Source organism: Spermophilus citellus (assembly GCF_964194105.1).
Source record: "Spermophilus citellus genome assembly, chromosome: 1".
Taxonomy (NCBI): Eukaryota; Metazoa; Chordata; class Mammalia; order Rodentia; family Sciuridae; genus Spermophilus; species Spermophilus citellus.
Genome location: NC_138182.1, coordinates 146,548,279 through 146,575,986, shown reverse-complemented (window position 1 = coordinate 146,575,986; position 27,708 = coordinate 146,548,279). Strand labels below are relative to the sequence as shown.

The window sequence follows — 27,708 nt, the reverse complement described above, 5'->3', positions numbered from 1 at the left end:
CCCAGCAATGGATGGTATCTAAATGTGAAAATGTCCACTCCAAGCTAATTGTGTCTCTAAACTCCAGAGAGGGTTGGGAACACCTCAAGGAGATGATGAAACATGCCAGTGACAGCCACACCTGTGTGAAGACAAACCACCCTGAGATGATGGCCATTTACTTTACCAGTGCAAGAACTGGACCTCCTAAATTGATCATACACACCCACAGCAGTTTTGAAGATTCTGCCTGGATTTGACACCCTCGGATATGATGTGGTATACCTTAGACACAAGCTGGGTAAAATCTGCGTGGAATAGTTTCTCTTCTCCAAGGATCCAAGGAACATGCATATCGGCACACCGTTGGCCCATTTTGGGTCAATTTCTATCTTACAAACACTCTCCAAGTTTCCCATGACTATTTTCTATTCAGCACCAACTGCATACCAAATGCTTATACAGAATGATACATGCAGCTATAAATTCAAAGCTTGAAGCAGTGCATGAGTGCTAGGGCGCTGGTCGTTCCAGAAATGATGGAACAATGGAGAAATAGGACCAGCCTGGATATCTATGAAGGATACAGACAGAAACAGTGCTAATCTGTGGAAATTTAAGAGAATGAAAAAATAAGCCTGGGAAAACCTTCTCCTGCTTTTGATGTTAAGATTTTAGATGAAAACAGCAATATTCTGCCTCCGGAACAAGGAGATATTGGAATCCAAGTTCTTCTACCTAACTGACCATTTTGCCTTTACTCATTATGTAGATAATTCCTCAAAAATAGCTTCAACTCTACAAGGCAACTTCTATGTCACAGGTGACAAAGGGTGTAGGGAGAAAGATGGCTATTTCTGGTTTGTTGCAAGATCAGATGACATCATATTATCCTCTGTTTACTGGATTGGGCCATTTGAGGTAGAAAGTGCCTCGATGGAGCACCCTTCCTTTCAGAGTCAGCTGTTTTCAGCAGCCCTGATGTAAGGGCTGTTATTGTTTTGAACCCTGATTACAAGTCACATGATCAAGAACAACTGAAAAAATGAGATTATGGAGCATGTAAAAAAAAAAAAAAAAAAAGAAACACACTATAAAACCTTACAAATATCCCAGAAAGGTAGAATTTATTCAAGAGCTGCCAAAGACAGATAGTAGGAAGATAAAAAGATATGAACTAAGGAAGAAATTTAAATTCATTTCAATTCATTCCATTCTCAAAGTCCATATAAAACAAACATGGTATCTATAAATCTGTAGAAACCAACAAGTTTAGGAAGAGGTTTTTTTTTTTAATGTGGCAGTATCCTTATAAATTGTTGATTTTAAATATTTTGTAATTATGACATCAGAGGCTGAATTTTGAAATAAAATATTCAATAGGGGGGGAAAAAAAAGGATGACAGATGTGGAGAAAACCACCACGAAAGAAAAGCCGGGCCACATGTGGAAGCACCAGGGGGGGTCAAGAGAGGAAGACATGGCAGAGAGCAAGGGCCAGAGCTTTCCTGGTGGTTTTCCGGGGAAGGAAGGGGCAGGGCAGGGAAGGCAAGCTGAGCAAGTAATTCTTGCAGGTTTTGGGCTACAGATTGGTCCCTAGTTGTTTGGTGCCTATCTTTGTAGTGATTTAGGGCAGGAGAACTATTGATTTGGAGTGTTAGAGTTAGATACACTTATTGGTTGGGACATGGGATTTGGATTGGTTGGGTTGCATACAAAAGGCATGTTTGAAGGCAAGCCATTTGCTGCCTTTAGAAATCGGCCAGACCTAGGACCACAATCTCTCCCTGGCCACCAAGGACCAAGGTGTTGAATAGGTGACGGCTCGACTTTGGGGCTTCTGAAGGCTCCCAGCAATCACTGCAGATTTCAGACAGGCTTTTCCCAGAATGACTTTCAGAGTGGGGCCCTGGAGGCTGGCTCCATGGGACAGGAGGCATCCAAATCCAAATGTAGAAAGCCACTGTTTTCTGTGAGAGTCCAGATGCTTCTGGGCAAGCAGCTCTCCAGGAACCCTGGATTTATTTCTGAGTTTCCAGTCAAGCAAGATGCTTGGGTACCAAAAGCCAGGCATTTCCCCCAATGGCCTTATCTTTGATTCACATTCTGGTTTCCATCCACCTTTCTGTCTCACAGTCTGTCTGTTTTCTGTCTCTCCCTTTGGCCTGTTAAGGAGCTCAGATTTGTACCTTCTGCATCTTTGTATCCTGATCTGCTGCTCAGTATTGGCTGCTTGCTGTGGCTTCTGGATTCTGCTGTGGACTTCAGCTTTGGGTGGGGAATTGGACATCTTTACAACCTTGGCACACTACCTGCTTCACAGAGTTCTGGACCATTCTAGGAAGTCCTTAGAGCAAGGAAGACAGTTCTAATTTGTGGGCTGGGCTTGCAGAAGTCTGTAATCATAGGAGCCCAGGCTGCTCAGTTGATGGGTACTGTGTTTGCTTGAAGATACTGGCTCCTGTCTAATAGGACACAGGGTCAGGGGATGTGAAGCCAGATGAAATGAAGACCTCATGGTAACCTCACCAGAGGAGGAAGGTGCAAACCCTAGATGGTCAGCTCAAAGCAAGCTACAGGCCTAAGGAGGACCCTTGAGGAAGGGCTGAACCAGATGTTGATCAACCAGGACTTTCCATTAACTTATGAGTTTGATCTACAGCTGCTCTGTGTTTGTCTGGCAGATGTCTGCATGCCCTGGATGTGGAGAGAATGAAGTACTTGGAATTTAAATGGACTGATTTAGTTGGCTGTAGTGATCACTTGCACTGTTAGATAAATGGGGTGGAAACGTTTAAAAATGAATGGACCATATTATGATGATTAGAATAAAAGACAAGTGAGAAGAGATGCCTAAGAAAAATTAAAATAAAACCATGTTAGCGTGATGAAATTTCCCTTTAGGCCTCTGCACAGTGGGCTGCTTAGATGAATCACTGGAGATGTTTCTGCAGCCCATCCCTGCATGGCCATTAGGACTCTCAGGGAGGAGCGCCCCATCTCCTTCCCAAGACTGATTCTGGTTATCACCAGCTGCAAGCAGCTTGCCTGGGAGATGGTCAGCTTGATGGTTCTGCTGACAGGGCAGGGGCTTTCTGAAGAAAGGAGCAGATGGCAGAACTACCCTAGGCTCTGTCAGTAATACTGACAGATATAAGGCCAGGTCTCAGCTGCCTGCCTTGCACTGGGCTCACCCAATGGTGCGTGGCTGGGGACGTTCCCTAGGGCCACGGGTGAGATGCCCGTCTCCTCCTTTTCATCTCACTCTTATTCCTGGAACTGATACACTTTCAGAATTTGGTTTGAACACATATGTATTATAGTCCTTTGTACAATGTGGTAGGGCTTATAAAAACAACACAGTTGGCTGTTCATATCTGCAGGGTCCTAATGTGCAGGTTCAACCAACCACAGATTGAAAATATTTAGAGAAAAATTTGCATCCATATGAAACATGTACAGACTTTTTTCTTGGCATTTTTCACAAAGACAATACAGTGTAACATCCATTCACATAGCACTTACATTGTATTAGGTATTATAACTAATTCAGAGATTATCTAACATATACAGGAGGGTATGTGTAGGTTATATGCAAATACTAGGCCATTTTACATAAAGGATTTGAGCATTCTTAGATTTTGGTCTCTGAGAGGGGTCCTGGAATCAATCCCACAGATGGCAAGGGACAACTGTATCTCAGAGTGAAGATAAGAATGCTGTTCAGGCAAACTAGGCTGGAACCAAGGAAGGTTGGGTAGGAGATGATCAGAGGGAGCTTATTAATTGGGCAGTGTCCCACAGGTAATAAGGTCCTTTCTAATTATGTTTAAAGTTGGGAACTTATCCACCCCTAGGCATATGCCAAAAGAATTGAAAGTAAAAACTCAAATAGATTTTTGTACATATTCATAACAGCATTATTCACAAGAGCCAAAAGTTGGAAGTCACACAAGTGTCCATCAACAGATGAATGCATAAACGAATTATGGTCTATGCATGCAAGCAAAATATTATTCAGAAGGTCACACAATGGCATGGCGCTATGGGCCCAGCTACTCGGGAAGCTGAGGTAGGAGAATCACTTAAGCCTAGAGGTTTGAAGCCAGCCTGAGCAACATAGTGAGATCCCATCTCAAAGAGGGGAAAAAATAAGGAAAGAAATTCTGACATATGCTGATACATGGATGAACCTTGAGGACATTTTACTAAGTAAACAAACCAGTCAAAAATGACAAATACTATATGGTTCTATTTATATGAAGTGCCTAGAATAGTCAAATTGATTGGGACAGAAGGAATGATGGTTTCCAGGGTCTGTGGGAGTTAGTGTTTAATGGGGACAGTACCAGCTTGGGAAGTTCAAACAGTTCTGGAAGTGGGTACTGGTGACGGTGACACACAGTGTGAATGTACTTAATACCATTGAATAAGCTGATTAAAAATCATTAAGATAGGGTTGGGGGAGTCGCTCAGTGTTTGAACACTTTGCCTAGCATGCATGAGACTCTGGGGTCTATCCGTAGCACTGCAAAAACTAAAAATGACTAAGATGATCAATGTCATGTATAATTTACCATAATAATTTTTTAATTTTAAGAAGTTGAGAATTTATAAATTAAACATAGGGCACACAATGGAGAGGAACCACAGACTTCAGGACCTCAGATAGAACTCTTGTCTCTGAGCCACCTCACAAGCACAGGGTCTTGTGTCTGCCTAGCCCCCGGGATGCTGGGAAGATCTGGGAGGATGAACAGGCTCTGTGCCTGGCTGCCTGCAGGCACATCTCAAGCCCACACTCCTGTGGTCCAGGCTCCAGAGTTAAGGGGCAGGGAAGCCTAGGTTTGAGCAAGGTGTGGGCTGATTTAGGATTGTGTGCAAATACTGTGTTTTGCTGGTAGTCTCAAGAGGCAGCTCCCTCTTGAGATACAGTGAAAATTAAATAATGTTCCTGCAGGTGGTGCCTGGCCCTGGGGAAGACCCTTCAGGAAGTGTGGGCTGAAGTTATGGTTGATATTCTTTCATTCACCATCATCCCGGTTCCTCTTCACACCTGGAGCTCAGTTCATTACCTTCCATCTCCTCCATGAACCCACAACCACACCTCAAAGCCCTTGATCTCTCTCTGGCACTGGGAATCTTTCCAGCTCTGGCAACTTCTCCCAAATGAGGGGCGTGCCCTCCAGGGAAAGTTCATACATGATGCACAGCTGGGACATAAAATGAAGTTGACCCCCTTCCAGTTCTTCTGCAATGATGTGGAAGAGAAGATCTCGTGCTGATGCTAGTGTGTCCGTAATTGTCTCTAGCGCCTGCTCATCCCCTCCCCCCACCCTTTTTTAACACATACAGAGAGCCAGCCTCAGACTCCAAGCCTCCAACACGCTGCAGTATCTGGTTATAATTTAATAACTTCCTTTCCTTGTATTTATTTTTAGAGTTTCTTTCTATTTTGGGTAAGTGAAACTGGTTTTCTATTTACCAGAGTGTATAACGTTTACTTTTAAAAATAACTTTAAGTAAAAAAACATGGGTCAATTTAAAGAATAATATTAAGTCAATAATAAGAGGAGAGGTGTGTAGCTCTGGCAGGAACCACAAAGGAGGGGCACAGTGGGGTACAGATATTTGATAGACTTGGAGAATTTCTGTGCATCTTTCACTCCCTTGGCAAATTTTTTGAGCTCCTCTCTGATGCCCTACTCCTCCAACTGGACAACCAAATAGCACCAAAGTGCACATCAGGTGTCACCCTTTGTAGAAATTGCCTCTTTGTATTTCTAAAGAACATTCCCTAAGGCAGGCAACGGGGTCCCCAACCCTCAGCCAAGAGTAAGCCCAGAGCAGACATCTGGGAGTGTTTGAAACATGGAAGTTGCTGGCTCAGAGGGGCAGAAGGGTCGCCTCAAGGGCAGGGAATGGCAAGGCCCACGCACTTCTAAAAGACCAGGCCAACTTGTCTAGGCATCTGAGGTCTCTCTCTCCTCAGACCTCCTTGGTCCAAGCAGCAAAAGTTTCTATTTGTGCCTCTGAAAATGTGGATTCAGAAAAGGATCAATGGGCAAGCTCCCTCTGAAGGTGAGGTGGTACAAAATACGGAACTCCAACACAGGATGAATTTAGGCCACATGTCTCAACACAACTGTTCTATGGGTTCATGCAACCTAAACTTGTGACAACAGTAGTAACAGGAGTGCCTACTGCCTTTGCATTTTATATCACACACACACACACACACACACGTGCATATATATATATATATATATATATATATATATATATATATATTCTCACATTTACCATCATCTGACATCTCTCCCTTACAACACTTCACAATATATTTATATATATGTATATACATATAAATACATGTATGTATTTATGCATACATGTAATTTTACTTATTCTTCAAAATAAATCCTGTCTGTTATAAATTTGATCCCATGTGTTAAGGGCTTGGTCTCCAGTCTGTGGTGTTCTTGGGAGGTGGTAGAACCTTTAGCAAGTGGGGCCTACTAGAAAGAAGTTGGGTCACTGGGGGTGTGCCTTTGAAAGGGATTGGGAGTCCTGGCCCCTTTTTCTCTTTTTGCATTCTAGCCACCAAAAGGTGATCAGCTTTGCTCCACCATGCGCTTCCCGCCATGATGTTCTGCCTTGCGACAGGCCCCAAAACAGTGGAGCTGACTGACATGACTGTGGACTGAAAACAGGAGTCCAAATAAACCCTTCCTCCTTGTAAATTGTTTATCTCAGGTATTTTGTCACAGTGATGGAAATCTGACTAACATACTATGTATATATTATTTTATTTATTTATCAAAAGAAATCTCCAAAGCTAGGGACTGTTATCCCCATTTACATGTGGTGAAACTGAGGCTCTACTTTGTCCAACAGTCACACAGATAGATTAGGGACACAATCTGACATCTTCTGATTCTTCTATCTATTCTTCTAACAAGTTGACCCTCACACGTGGCTGTCCCTCTGTCCGGCACAGCCTGGTTGGGTAAGAACTGCTCTGACGCCCCTCTCAGTTGAACAGGAAATGTTATGGATCCCATAAAGACATACGCTCAACTCCACATGGACTCTGACCATGGCTTGGGGTGTAGGGCCTCCTATAGCAGCGACCCAGGAAACAACCTTACACTTGGCCCAAGGACTGGTGAGACCCAAAATATGGGGCTTCTGATGCCCAGGGCTGGAGTTCAGGATTCTGAGTCATCCTGCACCCTCTGTCTACCAGAAGGTACTAAGATAGGGATGCCCAAGCCTCAATTTTCTGCAGCTATGTTTGAAAGCACTAGCTTAGAAAACTTAGAATGATCAATGAAGAAAGGTTGGCTCTCTCTTTTATGACAGCTCAAGGAAAAAATAAAACCAAGTTAAGCTTTGAAAAACAAGCTACTATGTCAAGTGCTAGTCCTACTATGATCAGTGGCTGACAAGTCCCGTCCTAAGCACTGCAGACATATCAGCTCATCTAATTCTTATAGCCTGCTGTATTTGGAAAGGTTTGAGTGTGTTCTTCAAGGATACCTGTGTTGGCAACTCAGTCCTGAATGTGGCAGGGCTGAAAGGTAGTACGGTACCTTTAAAAGGTGGGCCTATGGGGGAGGTGGTTAGGTCATTGGGAGCACTGTCCTTGGAAGGGATTAAAATTCTCCTGGGACTTTAAGTTAGATCTCTCAAGAGTGAGCAGTTATAAAAGAGCCCCTCCCCACTCTATAGCTCCCTCTCTACATTATTACCTCTGCTCTTGCCATTGTTACACGCCATTCACCTTTATGATACCATTACCATAAGGTCCTCACCAGACCTGAACTGATGATGGCTCCATACTCTTGGACCTCCAGAACTTGTGGGCTAAATAAAGATCTTTTCTTTATAAAGTATCCAGCCTCAGGTATTTCATTGTAGCAGCGGGAAACCAACTAATATACAACCCTATGAGTCCTATTAATGTTCCCATTTTAAAGATTCAGAAACAAATGATATGGCTTAGAAATGAGGTGTCCCCCCAAAACTCTATGTGGGATAAGTAAAAAATTTTCAGAGGTATAAACTAATTGGTGGTTAAATTCACTAGTATGTATTAGCTGGGCAGTAGCTATAGGCAGGGAGGGTATGGTTGGAGGAAGTAGGTCACTGGGGGTGTGAATTATGCTCTATAATTTGTCCTTGGTAAATGGAGCTCTTTCTGCTTTCTGGTTGCCATGTCCTGAGCGACTTTCCTCTGCCATATCCTTCCGCCATGATGTTCTGCCTCACCTGGGGCCCAGAGTTATGGAGTCAGCTGATAGTGGACGAAACCTCTAAAACCATGAGCCAAAATAAATATTCCTTCCCTTAAGTTTTCTTGTCAGTTCTTTTGATCACTGCAACACAAAAACTGTCTAAAACAGAGGCCAAGCAGAGGGAGGAGGTTGGGGTGACGTATTTAGAAGGCTCTTGGGACTGTTGATGATGGTGGGTGACTCTGGATTAAGATGCTCTGAGATCCATAACTTAGGAAGGAGACCAGGGTCTTTCAAATTGGGATTCATGGGGGTCATTCACCAAAATGTCATTCAGGAATGAGAGGAGGCAGAGAGGACGCTGAAGGAATGGGGTCATATAAACAAAATGATTCAGAAGTGGAGGCACCTCCTGGAAGGGCAAAGGCTTTGCTGTGCATTGTTCTCGCAAGTGTGCTCTGTAGAGGCTCAGACCCGACTTCTGGAGTTGAACAGGAAGCTGCACAGGAAGACAGCTGGTCATCACCATGCTCTCCCTGTCAGTCACTGCTTAAAATTTACTATCCCAAATCTCCCTGCTTCCGACAGTCCGATCCCTCCTTCTAACCGACTAGATAACCACCTTCTAACATACTAGATAATCTACTGTTTTCGGTATTCAGAGCTATCATATTGCCCCATCCCAATCCTCACAGGGGCAGAGATCTACAAAGGGCTCAGAACATTCTAGAATAATCTAGAGGGGACCAGAAACCGTACCAATGTCATAGAGAGCCTTTTTCTTTTGCACATCCTGGCAGTGGTCCCACCTTATTGTGGGTGCCAAGGGTCTGCCTCCTCAGGAGGGCCCCAGGACGCTGCACAGCGGGCTTATGTGAGGGCCTGTGTCAGAGGGGTTATCTGCCGCTGTGTAAAGAATGCTTTTAAACCCGTGCCTGAGCTCCTGACCTCCTGAGAGAGAAAACAGATGCACCATTTATCCCCTTCCTGCCCCTGGAGGAACCCAGCATCTCGGGTTTTAGGGAGCCAGGTCAAGCTAAGGAATGTCTGGCCTTTGCACCCTAAGGGTTAATGACAGCCTGCTGTTCCCAGAACACCAGAGCCTGAAAACTGTAAGCCTCAGAGCTTACCACAGGATCCCTCTTGGAAGTCATCTCCCTGATTAACAACTGGAAACCAACCCTCATTTTTTGATAGGTTCAATGTACACACTGTACAGGGTTTGGAGGTGGAAGTGCTGCTTTACTTTTGCCACTGGGAGGTCAGGAGTGCTTAATAAGACCCATGTCCCCCACTTGGCTGGACTTTGGATGTGCCTTTTAAGTCTAAGGAACTCTTTTTTAGGGTTCTGCTCAAAGCCACCTCTTCACTCATGTTAATAATCACACAGCCCATGTTGTCATTTACAAAGCATTTTCACATAAGCCGTGATGGATTTGGGAAAGAGACTGAGCTTAGAGCTGAAATTTTCCATTCAAGGCACTGTTTCGTGACCGTGGGCAACTTACTTAAATTCTCTGAACTCTGCTTCCTTGTTTTAAAAAACCCTACTGCAAGGAATTATTGTAAGACTGATATAACACTGAGGATTTTAGGGTCAAAATCAGCTTCTGGACCAGTGTGTTAAAGCATGTGGATTATCATCAATTTAAAAATTTAGGAGCTGACCCTTAAAAATCCAGTTTCCATGTTCTTGAGGTTAAAGTGAGGTGTTCTAGCATATCTCAGAACCAGCATCCCTACTTTCCAGTAGTCAGGGCAGAGTGACAGCCATAGCCTTCATAGGTAACCCCTAAGGGACTGCCGTATAAATAGCAATGTGATTGTAATTGTGTATTACGCTAGGGGAAAGATATTTATTGTGTCCAAATGCAATAAAGGCAACCCAAGTGATCATTACCAGATGAATGCATAAACAAAAGGTGGACAATGGTATATTAGTGAGCCCTAACAAAGAAGGAAATATGGACACATGCTATGACCTGCATGAACCTTGAGGTCATTATGCTAAGGATATAAGCCACTCACAAAAGATTCTCTGTGACTCCACTTCTATAGGAGGTACTGAAACTGGGCAAATTCATAGAGTCAGAAAGTAGAACAATGGTGGTTGCCAGGGGCTGGTGGATGAGGGGTGCGAAGTTGGTGTTTAACTGGGACACAGTTTCATTTGGGAATGATGAGAAAGTTCCAGAGATGGTTGTTGGTGATGGTTGCACAACAGTGTGCTTGTATATAATGCCACAGAATGGTGTACTTAAAAATGGTAACAGTGGTACATTTCATGTATGTGTTACCAAAATTCAAGGTGGTGGTGGGGGGGGGGGTAGGTGCCCATGATTTACTAATCAGTCCCTAAAGACTTGGGGGAGGTGTGGGTGTCATATTTCTCTCCCTATCTGGCATCCTTGCCCACACCAGCTGTCAGGAAGCCCACAGAGAGGTTTGTTCCTCTTCTGAGGTCTCAGCCATCCCAGGCTGGTGTCTAAGGAGGAGCAAGCCTCCTGATATTTATGCTATGTGGACCAGGCAGGCCAGAGGGCCCATACCTGCACGGTGTCTGCAGCTGCAAAGCACCGCCAGATGTTTGAGCTCTTGCTTGTTTATAAACCAGACGTCTGCTCCCATCCAGACCCCCTGTGTTTACACTGTGGCAGGGGCTGGGGTGGCCAGCCTAGCCAGTGCACATTTGGAAGGCATGTCTGGGGGAGTCACTCCATGATGCTCACCAGCTCACCTCTTAATGTGTGACTGTCAGTGGGTTCATTAACTTCTCCTTCCTCAGTTTCCTCAACCTCATAGCAGAGATACTAACAACTTCTACCTGTAGTGTCATGAACCAGTGAATGTCTCTACAGTACTCAGAATCAATCAGGGCATGCAGTAAGTGCTCAATCCAGTGGATCATCATAATTATTCCTGCTTCTCTTCCTGACCTTTTCCCCCCTATTGCTCCTAGTTTTCCTTTCCAGACTCAACCTCATAGCATCAGCTCAGGGATGGGGGCAGGGGCAGGGGGCAGGAGAAACCCAACCCAAGTCATCTTGGGCTTTCTGAGAAAATAAACTCATTTCCACACATCTGATGAAAAGCAGGATTTGTGCAAACATTTAAAATGCAGAAACGTTTGTGAATTCCCTGGTGATAATAGAAAGAAATCTTTATATAACGTGCATGTTACCTAGTCTGTTGTAAAAAGCCCTTGTTGTAACTTAAAGGTGTGCAGCTCTCAAAATAACTGGAATCTCCCTGGGCCAAAACAAGAAAGCCCATCGGTGCTGCAAAAGTTCAATTATACTTGAAAAAAATATTTCCCTTTATTTCGCTATGCAGTGAGGCGTGAAATTGTACCTAACCATCCACTTAGCTGGCCCTTTGAATACTCAGCCCTCTGCAGCTCTTGGGCAAGGTACATGGTACCAGGCTTCAGCTGGTTCTGCTTTGCTAATTATTCCAAATAAATAGCAAATGTCGCCTTCCTGTTTCTCTCCTCCCTTTCTCTGCTGTCGTCTGCTCTTCATAAATGTTCGCTAATTTTCACACCAATTTCCATTTTGGCTCTAGTTCTGAAGAAAGAAGCACAGGGACATTTGTTAGTGAAAAATCTGGGAAATTTGATTTGGGAGACGTTCTTTTTACATAGGCATCTAATTGTTGAAAGGACCTGGTTTGTGATTTGTAGTTAAATTTGTTAAATCCCAGAATGTTTTGATTTTTTTTTTTTGCTCTTTTAGTAATGCAGAGTCCAAATTAAGTTAAAAATATTTCCAACTCCGTATTTGGCTTGGTTCTGCATTTTCATCGGCTATTATGGATGGAGAATATTAAATAGCACAACAATAGTAATTTCAGGATTTCAGAACTCAATGGGGGTGATTTATAGAAACCTGAAGCTCTTACCATAATATTTTGTTAAAAATGTTTCCTCTTATTGTGCCTGATTTAACACAGATTCTTGTCTTTTGTTCTTTATTTCTTTAAATGACTGAAATAAGTTAAATGCATACAGGTTTATCTTAGCCTCCAATGCAAAGATAAAAGGAATCAATATGAAAAGCACCCTATAAGTTATATCAATGGCAGAAGAATGTTGAATTTTCATTACTGACCAGAGTAAATGCCTCAGCTGTTTTTGTTTAAAAGCTGAGTTGGGGATTGGATCTGTTTGCTAGGGGAAAAAAAAAAAATACTGACTTAACCTTTTGGAGACTCGATGTCATCTATGAAGTGGCAGTAATAAAACAAGAGTTAAATTATGTAAAAATGTCAGCCATCAGTGGCATGCATGGTACACAGCAAGTTTTGAGTATATGGCTGCTTTTATCATAATTCCCTCCTCTCTTCCTTCCAAAGTATTTAATAGGCTCCCACTATGTGCCACAAGCTGTGCTAGATGCCAAGAGTATAAGGCTCACAAACTTGCTGATTCAACACCAAATTTGCAGCACAGTGTCTGACTGCTTGGAACGTTGGGGTCAGCTCCTTCAGATATCAGAACTTGTTTTATACCTTCTCCTAACCTTTGCCTTCAGTTCTTTTTTGAACTTATTTAGAATTCACTGTGTACATTCTCAAATTTGTACCCACCATTTGAACATGAAAAATAAAGCACCACCAATGTCCTTAGTATCATTAAGCACACATGACATGCTTACCAAGATTGTTCCACACCCATGACATCATTTGGTCTTCTCACCAACATCCTGGTAGGTCAACAGAGTTATCATCTTCATGTTACTGATGAGGAAACCAAGGCCCAGAGAACTGAGGCAAATCTCCCAAGGCTGCAGCTAGAAGGAACTTCCGGATCAGGCACTTTTGTAAGAACTTTGGCATATTGCTTCCCTGTTCTCTCCAAAGTGGAGGAATTGCTTCTAATACCCCTAAAGCATTCCCACAGTTGATCACGCTCTTAAAAATTGCTTGGGTATTTTCTGAGAGCAGTACCTGTTCACCAGAACACCAAGTAGCCCTTCCCTTGGTGGAATCAGCTGTGGCTAAGCAGTCCCAGCACCTGTTTGATTTAGCCCAGGTTGGGAAACAGGAGGGATGCAGGAGTGGTAGGAATAGTAGGTTCCTGGCTCCTCTCTACCCAGCCCCTGGCCTCAGCCTGTGGGTGACGGACTTGCCTTTGCCGCTGCTGCCTCTTGTGGTAGAAACAGAAATTACAGTCAGGAGAGGCGACCAGGAGTTGGGCTAAGTCTGACCTTCAATAATGTCCAGTCTGGACCCCCACACAGCAGCCCCTGTGGGAAGTCCTTTCGGGCATCAGGTCAGGGGAAGTAACCCACTGTCGAGGGGTGAGGCAGCACGAGGAATTCAGCTTCTGGGCTGTGGCCAGTTCCCATCTCTGCAAAATCTCACGGAAGGCCCCTGGTCCTGCTGCCAAAACCGTGAAGTGGCTTGTTTTTGTTCACCAGCCTGCATTAGAGAGCAACTCTCTTAAAGGTGTTGCCATCAGACTTTTCCATGGGAATTTCTAGTACTTATTGCCTTAAGTTTAAGAAAATGCTGGCATGAACGATGACGTCACATTTACACGCCCCCCCCCTCCAAGAGTAAATGTCAAAAAATGGGGGGAGGGTATCAGGAAGATCCTGGGTGTCTGTCTTTCCTTCTTCACTGTACTGCAAACCTCAGATCAGAAAGATCGGAGAATAATTTTTCCTCTTCACATATCCTAACAACATGTAGTTGGTAAGAACTTATATAAAATGTGTAGGACAGGGAAAAACAGTCCATGCATTTGTGGCCAGAGGTGGGGGGGGGGGCAAGTATAAGGCAAGAAGAGAAGGGAAATGGATTCTGTGGGTCTATTTTCACTGGGAACAAAAGGTAGCTAGGTCGGGGGAGATACTTTTCAGATTAGCTGACAAAGCATTTTGGAAACCAAAGCTTCTCAGTAGTGTGATTTTTATTTTATTTATTTATTTTTTTTTTTTACTTATATTTTGGTGGTGCGGGGGTTCCACCCCAGAGCCTCATACATGCTAGACTGGCACTCTTCCATTGAGCTCAGTTTGTGTAAATCTTAAAGCTGCTTTGCTTGTTTGGAAGGAGAGGGTCCACACCCAAGGATCGCACTCTCTGGTAGCCTAAATGATATTTTATAGCACAAACTAATTTTCTTAGGATTAGTTTTTCCACGTGACACAGGGTTCCTTGTGGATTTTGTATGCATTGGCACAAAACCTACATTCATCATGGCCATGGTCATGGCTCTATCCCGGTAGCTGGACAGTCCCCATCCAGCACTCCTTTACCCAGATGGGCATTTCCAGGCTCATCTTTGCAAAGGATTTTTTTTTTCTGCTCCATTATTTTCCCCTGGAGGTAAACAACTGTAGGCTCTGTCAATCTGTCTTGGCCTGAGAAAGGTGCTTCTGTATTAGGTCCACTGTATGTTGTTTATATGATCCAATCTGGGGATTCTCTGTGCAGTGAAAGCCTCAGGGTTCATGGCCGAGCAGGAGACTGTTGGAAGCGATTAGCTAAAGCAGAAATAAACACACTATGAACATAACAACTGAGCTTGTCCTGACAAATTCCAAGTTAAGCACTTTTAAAAATGTATTTCTGGAGTGGCCTACTCACTATAGAAAACAAAAAAACACAAAGAGGGACATTAAAAAAAAAAGCCACGCATAATACCACCGTAAAGAGGTAAAAGTTATTGTGTTGAATTTTTTTTCTTTGGTCCTCAAAATGGTTTCTGTGGGCATAACAAGAGTGGGATGATACTCTTGTGTGTTTTATAGTTTCTTTTTATAGCCTTGCCATTTCATGAGCATTTTTCCATGTCATTAAATTGTAAAATAAATAAATTATCATTTGAAATGATGTTTGACCTTTTTTATTACAGAAAAATTTTAAACATTGTACAAAAGTACAATGGAATAAGAAACTCATGTACCAATCATCTGATTTCAAAAATTACCAAGTCATTAACAATCTCGTTTTTCTACAAATATCTTATTTTCCACCTATTTACCCCCTGGATTATTTGAAAGCAAGTTACAAACATCATATCATTTTAATTTGGGGGCAAGTATTTCAGTATAAATATCTAAAAGCCACAGGCATTTTTAAAACAAAAATCACATCTGAAAATTTAAAAATTAGCTAGCACTTCATATCCATTAATGTTCCAATTGGTATACAGCTTCCCCCAATTGTTTTCTAACTTTTAATGCTTTGAGTCAGGATCCAAATAAAGCTTGTGTGTCATGATTGGCTGGTATGTCTGTGATGTCTCACTCAGTCTTCTAAAGTCTACTTCCTTTTCCTTTATTTTTCCTTGCAATTTATTTATTCACTTATTATTTTAGTTTTCTGCGATGCTGGGGATAAAACCCAGGGCCTTGTGCATCCTAGGCAGTGCTATACCACTGAGGAGAAACCTGGTCATTTATCCCACAGTTTCTCACCATCTGTATTCTGATTACTGCATTCCTGTGGTGTCATTTACTATGTTCCTCTGCCCCTGCATTTTCTGTAATTGGTGGGTAGATCTAAATGCCTGACGATACTCAGGTTTTTGGGGGGTTGGGTAAGAATATTTTTCAGTGGTGGAGTATCCTCCCACCAGGAGGCACAGAATGAGTGTTTCTTTTTGTGAGGTTGACAGCCATCGATCCACTTATTCATTGTTTTATTAGGGATTTGTAAAATGATAATATTGAGAATTCTGTTGCTTGCCTTTGCTTACTAGTGGAATATTTCTATAAAGAGAATGTTCTCCTCAGACTGTTCAGTAACCCTGTGATAGAATCCACTTAGGGACAGCAATGCTTTATTTCGCCCCCTGCCTCCTTATTTACTAGTTTTCAAAATAATGAGTTTGTTCCCAAGCATCCACCAAAGGGGACCACAACATTCTGCTATTATGATTTCATTCATTTAAACATATTTGGTGTATTTAAATAATTAAGTTATTTTACTGATGCCTAAGAGGTCCCATCTTTAGCCAAAGAGAACTTCAGAGTGCCTTGTGAGTCCTTTTGACGTGATTCTAGCAATCTCTGATAATTTCTTTACTTCCACTATGACAAGATTATCTGGGCTTGTTTTAGTCCATTTTCTGTTGCCATAACACATTACATTACCTGAAATGGATAACATATAAAGAATAGAAGTTTATTTGGCTCATGGTACTGGAGGCTTGTAAGTCCAATATCATGGTGCCAGCATCTGCTCAATATCTAGTGAGGCCCTTCTTGCTGCAAAAATAACGTGGCAGAGGACATCACATGATAAGACAGAACAAGCCTCTCTCTTCCTCTTCTTATAAAGCCTCTAATGCCATCATGGGGACCCCACCTTCATGACTTCATCTAAATCATAAATACCTCACAAAGGTCCCACCTCCAAGTACCATTAACCCGAGACTTTGGGGATTAAGTTCCCAGCACATGAACTTTGGGTGGACACATTCAAATAATGAAAAAGCTCATGTATTCCTTTAAGGGAGAAATATCTAGAGACCACAATCTGGGTGCAATGGGTCCCCAGTCACTAACTAGTCACTTTTCTTGTAGGACTATCTGTGGACAGAACTAGAAATTGTTCATCTGTTTTTAAGATAAAATACCTCCTGAATGCATGCTGCTATTTTCAATTTGAATTCTAGGCTATCACGTTTTTCCTTAACATGATTTTTTTACCCTGGCTGAAAATCTTGCCTCTCAACAACGCCAACCTAATTTGCTTGCCTTATCCCACGACATACCCGAAACTGTCAGAATGAAAATAGCAACACCACCTTCAATATATGGTTACCAAACAAAATTTTTAAAAAATTTTTATTTTTTTTAGTTGTAGTTGGACACAATACTTTTATTTTACTTATTTATTTTTATGTGGTGCTGAGGATCGAATCCAGGGCCTTGCACGTGCTAGGCAAGTGCTCTATCACTGAGCCACAACCCCAACCCCACCAAACACAAATTTTGTTTTTGCTGTTGCTGTTTTAGGTTTATTATTACTACTACTATTATTATTGTGTATTGAAAATCTTTTTCTTCTAATGGAAGTGTAATATTCCCTATTGGATATAAAATTTTCTTGACCTTTGGACATTAAAGTTTCATTCAAATGTTTGGTATTAGAAAAAATGCTGTGGTTAATATTCTTGCCCTTGACACGTGTGCTTTGGCTAGGCAAATGCTCTACCACTGAACTCTATCCCTAGCCCTTTATTTTGTTTTATTTTATTTTTAGACAGAGTGTCTCTAAGTTGCCCAAGATTCTCCTGCCTCAGCCTCCTGAGTAGTGGAGATTATAGTCACATGGCACCATACCTGGTGACTCTTGACTTTTAGTTCTGATCAGTTCTTTAGGCCAGACTTTTAGAAGTGAAATGAGCAAACAGGTGTCTAAGACTGATACATAGGGCCCAGTGTCTTTTCCAGAGCAAAGCAAAAGGCCTGTATCTCTGCACCCTGATCAAAATTTTCATTATCATTAATAATAATTAATGGTTTAGTGTTACCAAACACTCAAGAAAAGGTACCTTGTTTAATGGGATGTCAGGGATTCTTATGAGTTTTTCTTAGTGCCTTGCAAGATTTGGGTGGTTGTTTTTTAAGAGAGGGTCTCACTCCGTTGCCAGGCTGGTCTTGAACTTGAGAGCTCCAATGATTCTCCCACCTCAGCCTCCCTAGTACAAGGACAGTTGCATCCAATGTGATTTGCAAGATATGTTTAATATCTGAAGGACAACAATCTTCTGTTGTATTTGTTACATTTTTTTTTCATTTTGTTATTTGCCTTTCAATTTTAATGGTTTATATATACATATAAAATTTGGAAAATTTAAACTAATCGAGTTTGTTGATCTGTTTCTTTCATTACTTTTGTGCTTAGAAAGTCCAGTCCCATCTGATATCTGTTACATATTTACCTACATTTCCTTCTAGTTTATATTAGGCTTTATTTACTTTTTCTACTTTATTATTTTTCCCGCTTTTATTGTTTATTCCCTTACAAATTACATAAGTGATACATGTTTGCTGTAGAGTTATAAAAGTTTAGGAAATATATAAAAGGCTTCATTTATTTTTACATTAACTACTTCTTTTCTTTGTTAGTGATGCTGGGGATCACAGCAGGGTTTAGCACATGTTAGGCAAGTGCCTGAGTGCTAAGCTGTACCCCAAGCCCCATAACTCTCTTTTTTTTATATATCTGTAATTTATTATAGCATAAAGGCTAAGGAAAGGCTGGGACTTATCTTCCAAATAACTAGTCCTCCCAGCACCATTTGCTGAACAGTCTGTTTTTCTCCTGTAGTACATATGAGATTGTTTGGTACAGGAATCTTTTTTTTTCCCTTCCTTCAAAATCTGGCCCAGTGCTCGTGTGTCTCCGTTTGTGTGGTTTTGTAATTTTCCTTTACAACTCAAGTCGATTTCTTGTTATTTTTCCCTTTCAAAAATGTCTTGGCTATTTTTGTCTGTTTATTCTCCTGAATACACTTGAGTATTATTTTGTCAAGTTAAACCATCGTGGTGATCTTTTATGGGAATGGCTTTAAATGGAGTTTGGGTTTCCTTCTGATGGGAGGACTGGCTGAGCAGAGGCGAGTTTCGGATGAGGAGCTGTGCGTTGAAGACCATGGCTCCTCAGATCTGAGGGGCATGGGTGGGAGATGCTGCAGCCACCCAGGTTCTGTGGTTTAGATATGGCTTGAGTGTGTCTCCCACAGGTTCATGTGTTGGGGCCTTGGTCCTCAAGGTGACTATATCGAGAAGGAGGTGATTGGATCATTGGGTGTGTCGTCCTTGGAAAGGATTAATGCAGTTTTCTTGGGACCCTGGTTTGCTCCCTTGAGTGAGTTATTAAAAAAAAAAAAAAAAAAAAAAAAAAAAAGCAAGCCCAACTGCTCTGTCTGTATCTGCTTTTCTGACTCACCATGTGACCGCTTCTGCACACACAACTACTACTTGTAATGCTGTCTGCCATGGCATCTTCCCCAGAGATGAGCAGAAAGCCAACACTGTGCTCTTGGACCTCCAGAATATTTTTTTCATTACAAATTATCCAGCCTCAGGTGTTTTGTTATAGTGATGGAAAACAGATTAAATACATCAGCTTCTTGTTGGAGTTGAAATGGAATAGCATGGAGGAAACACATTAAAGACATGGTAAAGAGAAGAATGACATCATGCTGGGATATGGAGGCTGAAGAAGGAGGAAATTATCCTTGGTATCCTGTTTGGTTAACTGGATAGGGGGGTGGTGCTTTCCACTTAGGAAGGACCAATGGCTCTAAGGTACCTGTGTTCTCCAAGTCACAGAAGGTACTTGAGAACATACTGGTGTTTATCCAGGTGGCTGTGCATTATTCTTATCCTCTTAACATAGAAGGGACTGAGATTCCCGTCATTAAGTGACTTGCCCTGGTCACATGGCTAGCACATGGCCTCCCTGAGATATCCACCGTGTTGTGCTGCGAAAGCCAGGGCTGGTTCTCCCACACGTGGTGCCTATTGCCTGGTCCCTCTCACCATCATTCCATGTCAGTGTCTGTTCTCCCAAATAGGGATCAGAGAAGGTCTTATGTGGGCCCTTGTTCTCCTTTGTCACCCTGACATTGGTGGACTCAGTAAGTGATTGTTCAGTGTTATAGGTTGAATTGTGTCCCCCCAAAAAACATGTTGAAGTCCTAACACCTATTACCTCAGAATGGGACCTTATTTGGAAATAAGTCATTGCAGATGCAATAAGGTAGAGCAGGCCCTTAATCTGGTCTGACTGGGGTCCTTATTAACAAGAAGGAAGGAAAGGTAGGTTATGTGATAACAGAGAAGAGAGCTCCACTGTGAGCTAAGGAAAGCCAAGGATTGCCAGACACCACCTCAAGCTGGGAAGAGGCAAGGAAAGAGGGTTCCTAGCCAATCTCCCAGGGAGCAGAGACCTGAAGACACCTGGGTTTTAGACGTTTGACCTTCAGAGCTGTGAGAGAATGAATTTCTGTTGTTTTAAACCACCTAGTTTATGGTGGGACTTTTGTTACAGCAGCTGCAGGAAACTAATACATAAAGGATCAGTGAATGATCCTATAAAACAGTGTGAAATTCAGACATTTCACACACTCTTGTAGGTCTTCTTTCTTTAATTGGAAGGAGAATGTGTATCTCCAGGGGCCTGTGGTTATACCGTGAGTTGGAAAAGAGAGAATTTTGGATGCTGATTCCCTGCAAGGATCCAGGCCCCATTCTTGATACTTAGCCAGTTAGCTCATCTGAGCTGCTCAATTTTGCAAAAAAGGGTACTGTTATCCCCATTTTCCAGGCAAAGAAGCTGAGGCTGACAGACATTAAAGGCTTTGCTCCAAGACTTATTATTAGCACATCTAGTATCCATATAGAAAGTGGTCATCTGTTCATTATTTGATCTGAGTTGCTTTTTATAGGCTTTTCAATGTAGAAAATGGTTTGCATGAAATTCTATAATGAGCTTTTTTATTTCATGTCAATAATTCTCAAACATCTGGACCTTGACAGGATGGGAAAGGAAAGCATATGTTTAAAAAAAAAAAGTCCTTTCCACTTTATCTGTGACTACTTTTCAGGGCTTTTAAGAGTTTAAATGATGTTGTGTTTGTAGGTACTCATTATTGTGCTCTACTGTATGAAGAGGGAAAGAGGGTTTTCAAAGACAAACACCTCTTTTAGAGTATGGCATTTGAATTATTTCCCCTGGCTACCATATCTATACCTTTTTCTAAACTGAAACTCCTGAAAAATTAGGGACTTAAAAAAATTTTTAATTTTACTATCCCTAGTCCAGCACGACATGGTGTAGAGGATTCTGAATAGTGATAAGTGAGACAGACTGGCTGGATTTGATCCCTACTCTATGACTAGCACTGAATATCTTGACATATCTTGACATGCCTCTGTTTTATCACCTATAAAATGGGACAGCATCCATCAACATCATCTTCTTCACCGTTGTCTTTATCACGATGAATTGTTTGGACCAACTGGCCCCAGGTCAGTACACTGTGGACCAGTCTTTTAGCTCATGCTCTGGGATTCTGTGAAAGCCAGAACTTTTTAATGAAAGGGCAGCCTGCATGGTCAACTGAAATTTGGGTGCTTAAGAATAAAATTGTACTTAAGAATTAGAATTTGAACTCCCCATCACCAGTCCCCTCTATATCACTTACAAAAGCACCATATACACAAGAATTACCCAGAAAGTGAGGCTTCAGTGAGATTAGAATAGGCACTCCAACATGTTTGGTGTTTTTTTGTTTGTTTGTTTGTTTGTTTTGTTTTTGTTTGTTTGGTTGTTTGGTTGGTTGGTTGGTTTTGTACTGGGGATTGAATCCTGAGCCACATCCTCAGCCCTTTTGTAAATTTGTATTTTGAGACAGTGTCTCACTAAGTTTCTTAGGATCTCACCAAATTGCTGAGGCTGGCTTTGAACTTGAAATCCTCCTGCCTCAGCCTTCCAAATTGTTGGGATTACAGGCATGTGCCACCATGCCCAGCTGGGATTTTTTTAATGGTTGAAAAAGTTTCATATGTAATGAATTACATGGTTGAAAAATGTGTAAGTGTGTGGGGTATACTGTTTTCCACACACCTAGTTCTCTCCCCCACAGATAGCCTATGCTTTAGTGTTTAACCTACTCTCTCTCTAGCATATATTTGGGCATATCTCTGTTTTCCCAATATTTCGCAACATAAACAGTATACAGTACATACTGCTGTATACCTTGTTTCCTTAGCTTTGTAATACATCTTGGAAATTTTTGACCTGCTAGTAGATAAGGAACTTTCCCATTCATTTTTACAGCTGTATGGTATTCTGCTGCATGGGTGTGCCCTGGTTTCTTTAAACAGAACCTTGCTTGTGGACATTTTACATTAGGCCTGCTCTTTTGCCATTTCAAGCAATGCCATGGTGTAAATTTATATACAATAATCCCCCTGATCTTCAATTTCACCTTCTATGGCCCCCGTTATCTGCAATTAACCACGGTCCAAAAATATTAAGTAAAATAAAATTCCATAAATAATTAATAAGTTTTAAATAACCTTCATTATAATATGTGGTTGTAATTATTTTATTTCAATATTAGCTAGTTTATCATTAGTAGTCATTATATTATTATCATTATTACCATGCCTAATTTAAAAATTCCAATTTATTATAGGGATGTATAGGGGAAAACATGGTATAGACAGGGTTTTGTACTATTCACGGTTTCAGGCAAACATAGGGGATGAACCCCCACACACAGATAAGGGGAACTACCATATCTATCATTTCCTGCACATATAAGTACATCCATCTGGATCATGGATCAATTAGCATTGCTCTTTTGGTTGGTGTTAGTAAACTTCCTTTTATCAAGCTCCTGGTTCACCACACTTCGACCTCCGTGGCCTGGGCCGTTCTCTTGAGTTAAATAAGTATCTCAGGGAAGTTTTAATGGGCAGTGCTCTATACATGCTGTTGAGCATCTTTTCTTTCTGTGTATATTATCTGATCCTAGCTTTTGTGTCTGTTATATAGTTGGGTTTTTTCTTAACAGTTCGTAGGAGTTCTTTGTGTGTTCGGGAAATAAGATCTGTCTATGAAATGAGTGGAAGATATTTCTTCCACGTGCGTCATTAGTCTTTTCATTTCACTTATGGTAGTTTTTAGAGGCACAGATGTTTTTAATTTTTATCTAGTCCATTTTATCAATCCTTTCTTTTATGGATGGCAGGTTCGAAAGAGCCTCACCACTTTGAGTTTCCAAAAGCATTTTCCATTGCTTTCCACTTTACGGTCTCATGTTTACCTTTCAATCTTTGATCTAGTTGGAATTTGCCTGTGTAAAAAGTCTGAGATGTGACTCCAGCTTCATTTTCCCAGGTGGTGCTGCCTAAGTTACTTCAATCATTCACTGAATATTCCATTACTTTGAAGCATCATCTTTCTCTTAAATTGAACTCTTATATATAGTTCTGCCTCCTTTGGGACTTTTAATTTTGTTCCTTTGATTTGTCTATTCATGTGTCAATGCTGTATTTTTAATTACCCAGACTTTATACCACATCTTAACATCTGATGGAGTTACCCTGCCTGGTTACTTCTTTTAGAATTCAGAAGACGAATTTTTTTAGAATTTACCTGGTAAGCCTTGACTTTTTGGCTTTCCGTATGATCTTTAGAATAAGTTTCCTATTTCAAAGAAACATCTCTCGCTATGTCTTGCGTGACTTGTGTTAAATATTTAGATCAACATAGGAATAACTGTCATCTTTATGATGTCCAGTTGTCCCATACAGGAACATGATGTGCTTCTGTGGTAATTCAGGTCCTCATTTGTGCACGTTTGGAGATTTAAACTTTTTCTTCATGGAGAAACTTATTATTCTTATTGTCCCCTATTAAGTTGTGTGTGTGTGTGTGTGTGTGTGTGTGTGTGTGTGTGTGTGTACACTCTGCTAGGATTAAACTTACTTAAGTCAGGCAAATGCTCTACCCCTGTGCTATATATCCCAACCATTGTTAAATTTATTTCTAAGTATCTTGTATTTTAGACAAGAATAGAAAGAAAATAGGATTTTTCTTAGATTATATCTTATAACTGGTTGTTGTTATAATAAGTAATAAGAAAGATATTGCTTTTATTTCTTTATTTATTTTGTTTATTGGTACTAGGGATGGAACTCAAGGGTGCTTTACTATTCAGCTACATCCCCAGCTCTTTTTTATTTTATTTTGAGAGAGAATCTCACTAAGTTGCCCAGGTTGGCCTTGAACTTTCAATCCTCCTGCCTCAGCCTCTGGAGTCACTGGGAATACAGGTATTGGGCTAGAAAGCTATTGATTTCTATATTAATTTTTCTGGTGTCATTTTTTTAAATGACATATCAAAACCAAGCATATTTAGGGAGCACCATGTGATGTTTTGTTACATGTATCCTTTGTGCAACATTCAAATCAGTGTAAGTATTGCCAGGTACAGTGGCACAAGCCTGTAATCTCAGAGGCTTGGGTGGCTGAGGCAGGAGGATGGCAAGTTCAAAATCAGCCTCAGCAATTTAGTGAGGCCCTAAGTAACTTAGCAAGATCCTGTCTCTAAATAAAATATAAAAAGGGCTGGGGATATATGGCTCAGTAGTTAAGCAACCCTGGGTTCAATCCCTGGTACCAAAAAAAAAAAAAAAGAAAAGAAAAAAAAAAACCCATTTCAGTAAGTATATTGTCTACTCAAACATTTATCATTTCTTTGTGGTAAAAACATTAGAAATCCTTCTTTTGGCTTTTCTGGAATAGACAGTACATTATCATTCTCTACACTCACCCTGCTGTACTAGAAGGAGCACCAGAACTAGGTTCTTTCAACTCAGTACCATTGACCAACCTTGTCCCATCCCTTCCTCCCCAGACTCAGGCGGCCGCTTTTCCACTCTTCACTTCTATGAAATCATAGAAAGTTAGAGAGCATCTAACTGAAATTAGACTCCATAGGGGTGAAATCATGCAGTACTTGTCCTTCTGCATCTGGCTTATTTCACTGAACAAAACGTTCTTCAGATCAATTTCATATTGCTGCAAATAACAGAGTTTCATTCTTTCATGTTATATTAATATTTTATTTCACTGTATTACTGGATTCTTTTAATGATTATGGTTCTTTTGAGATTTCTAGGAAACAATTATATATAAGGATCTGAGTTTTGTGAAATAAAACACAGGTAGTAAAGAATACAGTCAATAATTTTACTGATTAACAAGAAAAGTGGGAATTTGGTGATTTTGTTTCTCCTTTGTTGGGAGTTGTGTCTTTTTTTATTTTGTTTTTCTTTTTGTTTTGGGGATTGAACCCAGAGGTGCTTTTTCACTAAGCTACCACCTCAGCCCATTTTTTAAAATTTATTTATTTTTTTAATTTAGAGACAGGGTCTCCCTAAGTTATTCAGGGCCTTGCTAAATTGCCGAGTCTGGTTTTGAACTTGTGAACCTCCTGCTTCAGCCTCCCCAGTCTCTGGGGTTACAGGCGTGTGCCACCACTCCCAGCTGGGGTTTATGTCTTGAAAATACCAAAGCAAAGTCAGTTTAACAGAAGTTGAAAATTGAGCTCTGACGTTGAAATGAAGTTTCAATGAAATAGAATATAATTCCTTATGCTCTCTGTGCTCAGAATTAACTTTGACTTAGAAATAGTATGCTCTCACAAATAATTATAGGTAGAAAGAAAAATCATCTAACTGAAAGCCGTACAGAGCACAGACTAATGCCAGGAACCCTAAACTAAGAATCGGAGTCCTGGCTGTATCTCCAGTTCATTGCAATGTTGCCCACCTCCTTGGATCTCAGTTTCCTCAGGTGTAAAACAGGGCAAACAATAACTACCTATCAGGGTTGTTGTGAGGAGTCAAATGAGATAACGTATGTAGAGCACACTAGCCCACTGCATGGTGCATGCATGATATTCAACAAATGCTGGCTAGTGTTATTAATACATCTATTAATTTAAACTGTGCTTGGTGTGCCAGGATACAGATTGGCTGCTGTAACAGAGACTCTAAATAGCTAAACAAGATAGAAAGTATTTTCCTCTTGGATAAGAGTGCAAATGCTGGCATAGCAGCTCAGGGAGTCTGGACACCCAGGTTCCTCATGTGCTGTGGGTTTTATCCTTCTGAGGAGTGGCGTCCTGTTGTGGTCCCAGATGGCTGCTCCAGCTCTGATGTTGGCATCACCACTCAGCCTGACAGAAGCAAGAAAGGGAAGGGGAGGGTGGTGCTGTTTCTCTTCAAGCGCAGGTCTGAGAAACTGCTCCCCTCGCTTCTACTTGTGCCTCTTGGCCAGACCAGTCACATGACCGTGCCCAGCTGCAGGGGATCTGGAAACTGTAGGGTTTATGTCCTCCTGAAAATTTACTTGCTAGGGAAGAAGGGAGAAAGAGCACTGGGGACAACCAGCTCTCAGAGCTCTCCTGAGTTGTGACACTTCGGCCGACGACAGACCACATGTACAATCATGCTTCCATAAGATGACACTGGGGTGAAAAGCTCCTATCCCCTGGTGACGTGGTAGCTGTTGTATCATCGTATGCCATGCTGCCCACGCAGATGCAGTGGTCTTGCTGCAAACAGACCCACAGTTCTGCCAAGGCACAACAGGCATACCTGCAATTCTGGGTGGTACGCAATGTTGATAACGGTAAGAAATGACCAGGTTATTGGTTTATGTATTTGCTGTACTATACTTTTTAATCATTATTTTAGAGTGTACTTAACTTTGTATTTATGAGCTTCCTATAGAACAGTGTGCTATTAGGACAGCAGCCGCCTCCCGCTCCTCGAACAGTGACTGATAGACCATCCAGCTTTGTGTGAGTGCATGTTGTGATGTTTGCATAGCAATGAAATCGCCTGAGCACACCGTTCTCAGACTGTGTTCCCTCTTTAAGTGACAAGTGGCTGAATATGAAAATGATGCATCCCATGTACCCCCAGAGGGCCACACACCTGGGCCTGTGGGTCACCATGATGGAGTGCCAGGGTTGCTGGGGAGCAGGAGGGCACAGGGTCTGGCCTTATGTCTCACTCTACTATAGGACCAGGAGGATGAGGTAATGGCCATACCTAGATCAACCTAGCTCCTTCTCTGAGGCTGGCTTTGGACACCTTCTATTTCCTGTAAGTGCATTCTTATGGTTAATGAGATCTAACCTGGAATCATATCTGATATTTGCTGAAGCATGACAGACACTATTCATAGAGGTCAGGCCTTGATCATTATGCCAGTAAACAGTAGGTGCCCATAAATGTTAGTTGATGGCTACTAGACTAAGGAGGGTGAATGGATCATAGCGCTGGAGATGACCACTTGCCAGTACTTTCATATCCAGAGCTGTAAAGAGGATGTTTTATGTGCAATTTTCTTAGAAACTTAGGGAGACTAGACAACAAAACCTCCTCTGTCTCTCAGGCCACTTCTCTAATTAGGAAAAATAGTAAGTAAAAAGGTGGGGTGCAGTGGGGTGGGGGTGGTACGGCATCTTTTGAGCTTGAAAGCTGTGTTTAGGCCAGGATAGTTCTGCCTTTAATTATCCTGTCTGAGTTTACTTTAATGAGCATTATTTTTAAGGCTTTCATGTAAGGGAGAGGGAAAAAGTGCTTTTTGCATCTCAGCATATAAAGTGGCTTTATTCATAAGCTTAAAGGACAGTTGCTGTTGGGTCTGTAGGGGCTCTGAGCCAGAAACCTCATGTTGGAGTCTTAACCAGAAAACAAATGGCAAGTTACTATCTGGGAATCAGAGTATGCAGGCTGGCCCCATTGCCCTCTTCCCGTGACCATTCTCCATCTGTGGACATGGGGAAATAGAACCAGGAATAGGGCATGCAGGATCAGCCTCCTGAGAGCCTGACATTTCCTTAGGCAGTATCTCAGTCCACTCAAGGCTGCTGTAACAAAAATACCTTAGACTGGGGCTGTGGTTGTAACTCAGTGGTAGAGCACCTGCC

The 27,708-nt window shown here is 41.6% G+C and overlaps 1 protein-coding gene and 1 pseudogene across 2 annotated transcripts in view; both read left to right on the top strand.

Annotated features, from left to right (window-relative positions):
* COL23A1 (collagen type XXIII alpha 1 chain) overlaps positions 1-27,708 on the top strand; it is a 357,570-nt gene that overhangs the window by 107,041 nt on the left and 222,821 nt on the right. The gene's annotated exons all lie outside the window — the stretch shown is intronic.
* Positions 486-1,231, top strand: LOC308652397 (acyl-coenzyme A synthetase ACSM3, mitochondrial-like; annotated as a pseudogene). The gene has a single exon. The product of its transcript is annotated as an acyl-coenzyme A synthetase ACSM3, mitochondrial-like (transcript).